The sequence below is a fragment of the Salmo salar genome, chromosome 29 (genome assembly GCF_965601325.2).
Source record: "Salmo salar chromosome 29, fSalSal1, whole genome shotgun sequence".
In the NCBI taxonomy this organism is placed as follows: Eukaryota; Metazoa; Chordata; class Actinopteri; order Salmoniformes; family Salmonidae; genus Salmo; species Salmo salar.
Genome location: NC_138319.1, coordinates 35,046,749 through 35,059,366, shown reverse-complemented (window position 1 = coordinate 35,059,366; position 12,618 = coordinate 35,046,749).

Genomic DNA, 12,618 nt, shown 5'->3' with positions numbered 1-12,618 from the left:
ACTGGACGTAGTCTATCACAGTGCCATCCGTTTTGTCACCAAAGCCCCATATACTACCCACGACTGCGACCTGTATGCTCTCGTTGGCTGGCCCTCGCTACAAACCCACTGGCTCCAGGTCATCTATAAGTCTTTGCTAGGTAAAGCCCCGCCTGTAGGTAAACACCCACCTGTAGCACGCGCTCCAGCAAGTATATTTCACTGGTCATCCCCAAAGCCAACACCTGCTTTGGCCGCCTTTCCTTCCAGTTCTCTGCTGCCAATGACTGGAACGAATTGCAAAAATCACTGAAGCTGGAGACTTATCTCCCTATCTAACTTTAAGCATCAGCTGTCAGAGCAGCTTACCGATCAATGTACCTGTACACAGCCAATCTGTAAATAGCCCACCCAACTACCTCATCCCCATATTGTTATTTATCTTTTTGCTCTGTTGCACCCCAGTATCTCTACTTGCACATCATCATCTGCACATCTATCACTCCAGTGTTAATGCTAAATTGTAATTATTTCACCTCTACCTTCACCTCTACATTTGCACACAGTGTACATAGATTTATCTATTGAGTTATTGACTGTACGTTAGTTTATGTGTAATTCTGTGTTGTTTTTGTCTCACTGCTTTGCTTTATCTTGGCCAGGTCGCAGTTGTAAATGAGAACTTGTTCTCAACTGGCCTACCTGGTTAAATAAAGGTGAAATAAAAATAAAATAAAAATACTCTAGTGGCTGCTCTAATAATCAAAGAAATGTCTTAAAAAATGGAAGGCAGTTGGGAGGAGGAAAGATGAGATGGGACCTTTCTAGCCAATTAGAAGGCAGATACACCTGTTAACAACAGCCACAAGGGTTTCCACTAGTTACCACAGCCACAAAGTCAAAATGGTTTATATAGTTAAAATTCATGAAAACAAACATTTGATTTTTGGTCTTAAGTTAAGGTTAGGCATATGGTTAGCAGTGGGGAAAAGTTTAAAATCACATTTTAAGAAGATAAATTGTAGAAATAGGCAGGGTTTATGACTTCGTGGCTATAATAACTAGTGAGGCACAACTCCGATATAAAGTGTATTTTCTCAGAATTTCCAGAATGTCCTACTTATATCAGTACACTCATAACAACCTAATCGTTACGAAACTTCTATTCGATCAAGTAATCAACACGTAGCAAATAAGCCATTACATTTTGTGTTAACCAAATTCAACACTCTCAAGAAAACGAGAATAAAAACTGCAGCTGCTGGAGAAGACAGATTTTGGACCCAGTTATCCGTCTCTCTTTGACTGGGAGACTATATCAGAAAGGAAGAGGCTAACTGTCTATCCTGGCTTCTATCCACCATTCATAGTGACAACAGTGGTAGGTAGATCTGCAATCAGCTAACTAGTAATCATACCACACCGAGAAAAGCATTCAAAGCTGCATACATTTTCGATATGAATCCACAAGAACAAATAGGAATAACTGGTAGGCAGCGGACAGGCCAAGTGCATCATTGCCATGAAAGAACAGTGAAGACATGAAACACGTAGCTCAAAAAGTTCCCTTATTGATCGTGCTTAGGGACAACACAGTTATTCTTCTACAACAACACAACGCAATGAATAATTGCATTGTTTTCAAGAGATTACAAAATTCTACTCTAGGCTGCAGTGAAAATGTCAATTGAATAATGGTGAAGAAAAAAAAAAACTGTGATTTGAATGTTTCATTCCATTTGAATCAGTTGCAGGTCTACTCTCGACAGTAACTTCTAGAAAGGCACAGTAGAATACTGGCTGTATTTTTACTTCTGATACTGAGATGCGCTGTCTGTTGCAGATCATTATTCTCCCAAGTCGTCCTATAATAATGTGGCTATATATGCTCCCAGCAGGCCCAGTTATTCAGGAAAGCTTAACGCTTGCTCTGCCTCATCCCTAATCCGAGCTGCTATTTCTTGCCCACCTAGAAGCTAACTAACGCATCAATATAGCCTAAATATTTATCATTTAACTTAAAAAAAAAAAAAAAAAAATGTATGACCTTTTTATGTGAGTCATAAACACAACCAGTCATGATGTTTTAATCAAATTAGGTCAAAATACTCCTGTAGGCATGTACACATTCATCCAAAATATAGTGCTAGCGTCCTCAAAATGTCTTGACATTAACCAGCGTTCCATCCAACCTTTTTATGCGGATACAAATGTCATGACAGGTCTAATGGAAACAGCTAATTTGTTGGTCCACTTTCCAAATGTCGACAAAACAAAATACGCTAGACCAAGTGGGGTCTTTTGGGTCGGTAAAATTTATTAGGCGAGAAATGGCAGTGGAAATGCTTTTAAGCGCAAATATTAATATAGTAACCATCATATGGAAGTAAACTTGGAGTCATGCGATGACATATTGTCTGGTCCTCCCAGTACAAGTCGGGAAAGCACGCCGTTTTTTAGGCTACAGATCAAATAAGATATGATGAACTTCTTAGGGTGGTAAAAGTGCATGGAGGTGAGCAGGTAGCCTACTGGTTAGAGCATTGGACCAGTAAACGAAAGGTTGCTAGATTGAATCCCCAAGCTGACAAGGTGTTGTTCTGCCCCTGAACAAGGCAGTTAACCCTAGGCTGTCATTGTAAATAATATATTTTTTTAACTGACTTGCCTAGTTAAATAAAATAAATGCTCTTTTCAATAAATATTGAGGATTTCATTCTGGTGACATGAAAATGGCTACCATTTGACAAATACGATTAATCTCACAATTTTGTCCATAATTGTCACGCCCTGACCTGAGAGAGACGGTTTATTTCTCTATTTTGTTAGGTCAGGGTGTGGGGTGGGCATTCTATGTCATTCTATTTCTATTATTTGGCAAGGTATGGTTTCCAATCAGAGGCAGCTGTCTATCGTTGTCTCTGATTGGGAACCATACTTAGGCAGCCTTTTCCCACCTGTGGTTGTGGGTAGTTTTCTGTTTTGTGTTTCTGCACCTGACAGAACTGTGCGCGTTCGTTTCCCTTTGTTATTTTTGTTCGAGTGTTTGTTTGATTTCAATAAATAATCATGAACACGTACCACGCTGCATCTTGGTCACACCTCTACGACAATCGTTACAATAATAACTTCATCATGTATGCCAGGGTTCCCCAACTGAGGTTTTATTTGGACCCCCAAGTTTTCTGAGCAAAAAACATAAGACAGTAAAAACACTATCAAATCAAATTGTATTAGTCACATGAGCCGAATACAATAGATGTAGACCTTACAGTGAAATGCTTACTTACAAACCCCTAACCAAAACAAAATATGGATAAGAATAAGAAATAAAAGTAACAAGTAATTGAAGAGTAGCTGTAAAATAACAATAGCGAGACTATATACAGGGGGGTACTAGTACAGACTCAATGTGCGGGAGCAGCGGTTAGTGGAGGTAATATGTACATGTAGGTAGAGTTATTAAAGTGACTATGCATAGATGATAACAACAGAGAGTAGCAGCGGTGTAAAAGGGGGGGGGGGGCAATGCAAATAGTCTGGGTAGCCATTTGATTAGATGTTCAGGAGTCTTATGGCTTGGGCATAGAAGCTGTTTAGAAGCCTCTTTGACCTAGACTTGGCGTTCCGGTATCGCTTGGCGTGCGGTAGCAGAGAGAACAGTCTATGACTACGGTGGCTGTAGTTTTTGACAATTTTTAGTGCCTTCCTCTAACACTGCCTGGTATAGAGGTCCTGGTTGGCAGGGAGCTTGGCCACAGTGATGTACTGGGCCGTTCGCACCACCATCTGTAGTGCCTTGCGGTCGGAGGCCGAGCAGTTGCCATACCAGGCAGTGATGCAACCATTCAGGATGATCTTATACAAATGTAAGCAAGGTTTGAAATTGTTTTAGTCAAATATTATATCTTATTTGGACATCTTGCAGGTACATTTGCAGTCTACAAATTATTTATAATTATTTTCATCCGCTCAAGAAAAAAATCGTCCCACGGCTGAATCTAGTTCATGATCCCTGGCTATACCTGCACTACATCTGCAAGCTGTTGGCTAGAGGGCACATCAGTACCAGAGTGGGCACTTTCACTATACCCTATGCAAATGTTTTTGTGACAAAACCATCAGTAGACCTAGAGTTAAAAATGCGATGGAAACCCATTTAACTTGTAATATGTATTGGGTACATGGGAATTTAACTAACTGAAAAAATACATGTTTAGGTGTACTAGGTTTTTGATGGGAAAAAATGCTATATATTGTCTTTAGGCGGATTTTAGAATGTGTGACCCGATTCAGGAAACTAGGCGTATGTCGCAAGTCACGACTTCACAGGAGAGCCATTTGAACTTAATTATTTAAAAAATGTTTTATCAAAATGCGTTTTTTGGGCAGAAACGCTAGAAATGCAGAAATGCCTTCTCGAACATGTGAACTGTCATGTGCCTTAATATCGAACTTGCATGAAATTCTGTCACCAATTGGATGGAAACCTAGCTATAGACACCATAAAGACTGGCAGGTGCGCTAGTCCAGTGTCACTTTGAATATGCTGCACATCATGGTTCACCAGCGGCCCAAACATCTAAAGAATAAGCTACCAGCCAAACAAGCTTGTAAGAATTGTACTTAAACTCCCTCCTCATACTCATGCCTAGTTAAATAAAGGTTCAATATTTGTTTTAAATACTCATCTGGATGTTGAGCATTTTTAACAGCTACAGTTTGGCAATCTGTGGGAAAAAAAGTGTAGTATTAATTCAACTTTGTCTGGTTCAAAGAATTATCAAGGACTCAGCCCCCAGATACCTATCCAACACGTTTTCATTTGTTAGAGATGTCCACCAGTGTAATACCACAACCAGAGATTCCCAAGCTAGCACCAAAACTCAGGCCTGGTTTGAATGGCTGAGAGTCAGCGTCGCATGTCGTCAACTGGGCCAACACCATGCCGACTTTGATGGTGTCGCAGGTTTCGGTAACGGTGATAAGAGCTTGGGCCGATCAAGGCAACTACAAGGCAGATGATTGAAATATTTAAAATGTATATTGTAGAGGGGAAGGGAGGGGAGAGCCCCGACAATATATTTTGGTCGGTTGGTGTCCAAATCGGTGGTCACGTGGGATTCTGAGAGGAGTGCACATTGTGGTCGAGGCGCTCAATGTTCCAACGTTTTTTCTTCACTCCGTCGTCGTTGTCAATCTCATGTTAGATAAACCCCTAATCTGAATTTAATGGGAATCTTAGCTAATGTTCTGGGAATGTTCCCGGTTTGCTGGGAAGCATCTCTCCATCTCGCTCTCCATCTCGCGCTCTCTCTCTTTATCTCTCTTGCTCTCTCTATCTCTCTCTCTCTCTTCACTCTCTATCTCTCTCGATCTCTCTTCCTCTCTGTCTCTCTCTTCTCTCTCTCTCTCTCTGTCTACCTCTGCCTCTCTCTATCTCTCTCATTCTCTCACTGCCCTTCTCTCTCTTTCTTTCCTTTGTTATTTTTGCTGAATCATTCACTGGTCCTCTATGTGTTTTGATTTCCAGGGAAATATGAAACAAAGCATGAAATCCTACATGTGTGTGAAGACTGCAACATTTATAGCTCTGAAAAGTAATGGAAATAGACATTAATTCATATTCAATGTTCCAATGAGACTTCAGCAAAGAAAAGGTCCCAAATACCCCAATAATTGCTATGTGTGACTTATTCATTAAAGGTATAGGCAATGATTCACAAGGGGAATGTGTGGGGTCTACACACAAAAATATGTGGGTTCCTCAAGGGTTCTTTGGGAAGGGTGATGGTTCTATGTGGAACCACAATGACTCAGAGAACCCTTTGAGCTCTTCAATGGTTCTTTACAGTTAAAAAAAACGGGTTCTTTGCTCTTTTAGTGAAGCTTAAAATGTAGGGAAGGCGGCTCATTAGAATATTTTGGGGCGTGGTTTTGTTCACAGCTCTTTCTGTGCAACTGTGAGGGATAGTTTCATTCAAGTTTATCTAATGTGTTGTGTTATGATATTACACCTGAGGTGCTGACTTGTTAAACCCTCGACAACTACTGGGATTATTATTATTTGACCATGCTGGTCATTTATGACCATTTGAACATCTTGGCCATGTTCTGTTATAATCTCCACCCTGCACAGCCAGAAGAGGACTGGCCACCCCTCATAGCCTGGTTCCTCTCTAGGTTTCTTCCTATGTTTTGGCCTTTCTAGGGAGTTTTTCCTAGCCACCGTGCTTCTACACCTGCATTGCTTTCTGTTTGGGGTTTTAGGCTGGGTTTCTGTACAGCCCTTTGAGATATCAGCTGATGTAAGAAGGGCTATATAAATACATTTGATATATATATATATATATATACTGCTCAAAAAAATAAAGGGAACACTTAAACAACACAATGTAACTCCAAGTCAATCACACTTCTGTGAAATCAAACTGTCCACTTAGGAAGCAACACTGATTGACAATACATTTCACATGCTGTTGTGCAAATGGAATAGACAACAGGTGGAAATTATAGGCAATAAGCAAGACACCCCCAATAAAGGAGTGGTTCTGTAGGTGGAGACTACAGACCACTTCTCAGTTCCTATGCTTCCTGGCTGATGTTTTGGTCACTTTTGAATGCTGGCGGTGCTTTCACTCTAGTGGTAGCATGAGACGGAGTCTACAAACCACACAAGTAGCTCAGGTAGTGCAGATCATCCAGGATGGCGCATCAATGCGAGCTGTGGCAAGAAGGTTTGCTGTGTCTGTCAGCGTAGTGTCCAGAGCATGGAGGCGCTACCAGGAGACAGGCTAGTACATCAGGAGACGTGGAGGAGGCCGTAGGAGGGCAACAACCCAGCAGCAGGACCGCTACCTCTGCCTTTGTGCAAGGAGGAGCAGGAGGAGCACTGCCAGAGCCCTGCAAAATGACCTCCAGCAGGCCACAAATGTGCATGTGTCTGCTCAAACGGTAAGAAACAGACTCCACGAGGATGGTATGAGGGCCCGACGTCCACAGGTGGGGGTTGTGCTTACAGCCCAACACCGTGCAGGACGTTTGGCATTTGCCAGAGAACACCAAGATTGGCAAATTCGCCACTGGCGCCCTGTGCTCTTCACAGATGAAAGCAGGTTCACACTGAGCACATGTGACAGACGTGACAGAGTCTGGAGACGCCGTGGAAAACGTTCTGCTGCCTGCAACATCCTCCAGCATGACCGGTTTGGCGGTGGGTCAGTCATGGTGTGGGGTGGAATTTCTTTGGGGGGCCGCACAGTCCTCCATGTGCCAGCCAGAGGTAGCCTGACTGTCATTAGGTACCGAGATGAGATCCTCAGACCCCTTGTGAGACCATATGCTGGTGCGGTTGGCCCTGGGTTCCTCCTAATGCAAGACAATGCTAGACCTCATGTGGCTGGAGTGTGTCAGCAGTTCCTGCAAGAGGAAGGCATTGATGCTATGGACTGGCCCGCCCGTTCCCCAGACCTGAATCCAATTGAGCACATCTGGGACATCATGTCTCGCTCCATCCACCAACGCCACGTTGCACCACAGACTGTCCAGGAGTTGGCGGATGCTTTAGTCCAGGTCTGGGAGGAGATCCCTCAGGACACCATCCGCCACCTCATCAGGAGCATGCCCAGGCATTGTAGGGAGGTCATACAGGCACGTGGAGGCCACACACACTACTGAGCCTCATTTTGACTTGTTTTAAGGACATTACATCAAAGTTGGATCAGCCTGTAGTGTGGTTTTCCACTTTAATTTTGAGTGTGACTCCAAATCCAGACCTCCATGGGTTGATAAATTGGATTTCCATTGATTATTTTTGTGTGATTTTGTTGTCAGCACATTCAACTATGTAAAGAAAAAAGTATTTAATAAGATTATTTCTTTCATTCAGATCGAGGATGTGTTGTTTAAGTGTTCCCTTTATTTTTTTGAGCAGTGTATATATATATATATATATATATATATATATATATATATATATATATATATATATATATATATATATATATATATATATGGCTACGGCTAGTGACGGTGTCTTGTGAAAGACTCCCAAATGGTCTTGTGTCAATTGAGAATGGTTGACTAAATCAGTCCGTGGTTCTCAGTTCTCTCTTCAGGTAGCACACTGGATTCAACTTGTCAATTAACTCAATAATACCGCCTATGGAATGTAATCAGAATGTGACTAGAATAGACAACCCTGTATGGTTCATCAAAAGGATTTACAAATAACCTTTCAGATTAAAAAATTATATTCTCCATAAAAGTTCTATAAAGAACCATAAAAAGGGTTCTATATAGAACCATAAAAAGGGTTCTATATAGAACCATAAAAAGGGTTCTATATAGAACCCTAAAAAGGGTTCTATATAGAACCATAAAAAGGGTTCTATATAGAACCATAAAAAGGGTTCTATAAAGAACCATAAAAGGGTTCTATATAGAACCATAAAAAGCGGAACCCTTTTTATAGAACCTTACTTAACATAAGTGTTTGGGATGGGGGAAAAGAAGATGTTACCAAGAAAACAACAGTTTAAATTAGCTACATTTGACGGCAGCCATTTTTTTTAAGCACCGGGGAGAAAGTCGTCTCAAAGGGACAACAGGACTTCATACAGTGGCTTGTACGGCCTCAGAGATACGGACCAAGAACTGATGTCCACTAGAGAGGACACCAATGTATTACTGGATGTCAGGAGGACGTAGTACCAGAAAGGGTTCCGTCATAGTTACAAGCCAAATAACCCCTATCTGGTATTATTAACAACCGCTATTTTGTAACACAGCTCCCACCTCTGCTAGGTAACGGTACCAGTTTCTTATGCTTACGTTGTAAGAGGGGGTTGTTGTCCTGCACTAAAAACAGTAGACTCTGTGTTATTCAATTATTTACAGAATCTGTCTCTGTCTCTGTCTTTCTGTCTCTCACTCTCTCACTCATAGCGAGGCATGGTGGGATCTGGATGCCAATGCTAATCCAACAGAGTAGATGACTGGAGAAGAGGACCATGTCCAGACCAGCCACTACCTCGTGTGCATCCCAAATGGCACTCTATTCCCTGTATAGTGCACAAGTAGTGCACTACATAGGGAATAGGATTCCATTTGGGATGTAGCCCTCCTCTCTGACCTCTCTGACCTCTCACTACTCCACTCCTGTTACAGTACGGCTATCTGCAGTAAAGCACCACACGACATGCAGGACCACCTGACTGACAGACATTTATGATTCCAGAGATTTAGCTACACACACACACACACACACACACACACACACACATACATACATACATACATACATACATACATACATACATACATACATACATACATACATACATACATACATACATACATACATACATACATACATACATACATACATACATACATACATACATACATACATACATACATACAGTATATCGGGCCTGTTTCCTTTGTCTGATCATGTGAATGCTGTTTTGAATCGTCCTTACAGAGGAAATACCCAGAAAGTGTCATTGTGTCATCAAAACAAGTAGCCTCTCATTGCACTGTATGTTTAAGTTTGGGGTATATGATGTATGATACACGGCCCATGGAGACCAGCTGAGCAACTCTGACTGTATTTGTACATATGTGCTGAACTTTCGTACGTTTTTTTAAACTGCTTTGATTCACAAGAGCAGGTAAGATTGTGAGTAAGATTTCATATTTATTTATGTTATAGACAATAAACCCGAACTTACTGTTACTCTTTTTATTTATATTCTATTTGGACTCGTCCGTCAGAGGAAGACAGGGCCAACAGAGGAAGGAAGTAGGGGAGGGAGAGAGAGAGAGAGAGAGAGAGAGAGAGAGAGAGAGAACAATGTGTGCCAGAGTCACTTTCTATCTCATTTTCCCCCTCCTGTCCCCTTCTCAGTCCATGACACTATTTCGGAGGCTTGGCACAGGATGGCATAGTGGCATACCAGATTATCAAAGCCCTAAAGCTCAGTCCTCCTGAGCACCCGTTCTCTGTCACATAGCCCACATTCCCACAATCCACTTCTCTCCCGAGCCAGGCAATTGTGTCTCTAATATATTGATGCCCTCTCCTCGACCCTCGCTCACACTGACACTTCTGGTGACAATGAATGATATATCTCAAACGCGCCGCTCTTTTCCCTCTACATCCTTACATGCATGTTGTGTTTTAACATGTTGTGTTTATATTTTTTGGTCAGTATAAATATAGTATTACTGAGCTTTGAGGTTTATTGTCTCACAGATGATGTGAGACATGCACACTCACTAGACTCTAACCACACACTCACACATACTACACTGACACTCCAACACACACATAAAACACACACACATGCATAGTGACGTCACACACACTCAGACAAAGACACACTTTCACTCTTCACATATGCTGCTGCTACTCTGTTTATTACCTATCCTGATTTGCTTAGTCACTTTTACCCCTACCTACATGTACATATAACCTTAGTTACCTCAACTACCTGGTACCCCTGCACATTGACTTCATAGCAGTACTACTTGTATATATTCTCGCTATTGTTATTTTATTGTGTTACTAATCTCCTTTTTTAATTTAGCAAATATTTGTCTTAATTTTTAACTCTAACGCATTTTTGGGATTGGGCTCGTAAGTAAGCATTTTACTGTAAAGTATACACCTGATGTATTCAGGCACATGTGACCAATAACATGTAATTCTGTTTGATCTGAGAGCTTGTAGTACAGCCCCTAAGTGATAGAAGAGGCACCATGGGTTTTGTTCATTGTTTTGTCTCCCGTATTGATAGTCTGAATGATAGAACCCTCTCAGTATGTGGCTGGTCTGATGCTGTGAGTTTAGACTAATTAATAGACTGGGAAACCCAGGAGAGGGTTAGGATGAGGGGGGTCAGATCAGACCCAGGAGAGGGTTAGATCAGACCCAGGAGAGGGTTAGGATGAGGGGGGTCAGATCAGACCCAGGAGAGGGTTAGGATGAGGGGGTCAGATCAGACCCAGGAGAGGGTTAGGATGAGGGGGTCAGATCAGACCCAGGAGAGGGTTAGGCTTATGGGGTCAGATCAGACCCAGAAGAGGGTTAGGATGAGGGGGTCAGATCAGACCCAGGAGAGGGTTAGGATGAGGGGGACAGATCAGACCCAGGAGAGGGTTAGGATGAGGGGGTCAGATCAGACCCAGGAGAGGGTTAGGATGAGGGGGTCAGATCAGACCCAGGAGAGGACTAGGCTTATGGGGACGGATCAGACCCAGGAGAGGGTTAGGCTTATGGGGTCAGATCCGACCCAGAAGAGGGTTAGGATGAGGGGGTCAGATCAGACCCAGGAGAGGGTTAGGATGAGGGGGTCAGATCAGACCCAGGAGAGGGTTAGGATGAGGGGGTCAGATCAGACCCAGGAGAGGGTTAGGATGAGGGGGTCAGATCAGACCCAGGAGAGGGTTAGGATGATGGGGTCAGATCAGACCCAGGAGAGGGTTAGGATGAGGGGGTCAGATCAGACCCAGGAGAGGGTTATGATGAGGGGGTCAGATCAGACTCAGGAGAGGGTTAGGATGAGGGGGTCAGATCAGACCCAGGAGAGGGTTAGGATGAGGGGGTCAGATCAGACCCAGGAGAGGGTTAGGCTTATGGGGTCAGATCAGACCCAGAAGAGGGTTAGGATGAGGGGGTCAGATCAGACCCAGGAGAGGGTTAGGATGAGGGGGACAGATCAGACCCAGGAGAGGGTTAGGATGAGGGGGTCAGATCAGACCCAGGAGAGGGTTAGGATGAGGGGGTCAGATCAGACCCAGGAGAGGACTAGGCTTATGGGGACGGATCAGACCCAGGAGAGGGTTAGGCTTATGGGGTCAGATCCGACCCAGAAGCGGGTTAGGATGAGGGGGTCAGATCAGACCCAGGAGTGGGTTAGGATGAGGGGGTCAGATCAGACCCAGGAGAGGGTTAGGATGAGGGGGTCAGATCAGACCCAGGAGAGGGTTAGGATGAGGGGGTCAGATCAGACCCAGGAGAGGGTTAGGATGAGGGGGTCAGATCAGACCCAGGAGAGGGTTAGGATGAGGGGGTCAGATCAGACCAAGGAGAGGGTTAGGATGAGGGGGTCAGATCAGACCCAGGAGAGGGTTAGGATGAGGGGGTCAGATCAGACCCAGGAGAGGGTTAGGATGAGGGGGTCAGATCAGACCCAGGAGAGGGTTAGGATGAGGGGGTCAGATCAGACCCAGGAGAGGGTTAGGATGAGGGGGTCAGATCAGACCCAGGAGAGGGTTAGGATGAAGGGGTCAGATCAGACCCAGGAGAGGGTTAGGATGAGGGGGTCAGATCAGACCCAGGAGAGGGTTAGGATGAGGGGGTCAGATCAGACCCAGGAGAGGGTTAGGATGAGGGGGTCAGATCAGACCCAGGAGAGGGTTAGGATGAAGTGGTCAGATCAGACCGTACAGGTTTTCACGACTAGACGGCCAGAGAGCATCAGCTGTGAACAACTGAGGGGGAAAACAGAGGAGCGGAAAGAACACAAACATACACATAGAGAGAGAGAGCGACGCACATGAGTATCTTGGGACCAAACACTGTTTTATAAAAAGGTAACCATGGTTTCACTGAGGAACATATTTTATTAAACA